Below are 803 nucleotides of genomic sequence, written 5' to 3'. Positions count from 1 at the left end.
GGCGGGGTCGGGGCGTGGCCCGATCCAGATCCGGAATCGGGGGGGAGGAGAGGAGCGTGGGTGCGTGGGGGGGAGTGGGTTGGATTGGGGCTAGGGTTTGCAGGTGGTGGGGGGGTTATGCGGGGAGAGGTGGGCCGGCCGGGGTGGGCTGGCCGACTGGGCCGGCTGGTTAGCTAGCTGGGTCGGTTGGCCCGGGGGTTTCTTTTTTTTCTGTTTTGTTTTCTGCTTTTTATCTTTTTTTTTATTTCCCTTTTCTGTTTTATTTAATTTAAGGCATCTTAGCATTTTCTAAATATGTGTTTTCTTCACAACAATTACCTATGTAATATTTGGCACTAACCGAACATTTTTATTTTAATGTTTGAAAACTTTTATTATTTACCAACTTTGGATTTGAATTTTGGACCGGTTTTGATCTAGCGCGAGATTAGCAATAGTAACAAAGGTGATGTGGCGACATTAACGTGGGATTACTGTAGCTTAATTATCCGGGCGTCACAATTCTCCTCCACTACAAGAAATCTCATCCCGAGATTTAAAAGGTGGTGTAAGGGGGAAATTTGTGGTAGTGAAATTCTAACGGTTCTTCTCGGTCTTGGTTGCTTTCCTCGATGAGGTCGATCCATTACATTGATGTCTTCATTTCTCTGCTTCAGGTCATCATGGTGAAGTCGGCGTCCTTTCTTCAGGAACTCCATCGTACTTACGAAAGAATAAGGGGGTTATTCCGGGGGAACAGACCTCTGCAAGGCTGACTATCTAGTCGGTAACATCGGGGAAGGTGGCGGAAAGTAACTCTCAAA

This window comes from Triticum dicoccoides, chromosome 5B, assembly GCF_002162155.2.
Source record: "Triticum dicoccoides isolate Atlit2015 ecotype Zavitan chromosome 5B, WEW_v2.0, whole genome shotgun sequence".
Lineage (NCBI taxonomy): Eukaryota > Viridiplantae > Streptophyta > Magnoliopsida > Poales > Poaceae > Triticum > Triticum dicoccoides.
The sequence above is the reverse complement of the archived record's forward strand: the minus strand, read 5'-3'. Positions refer to the sequence as shown.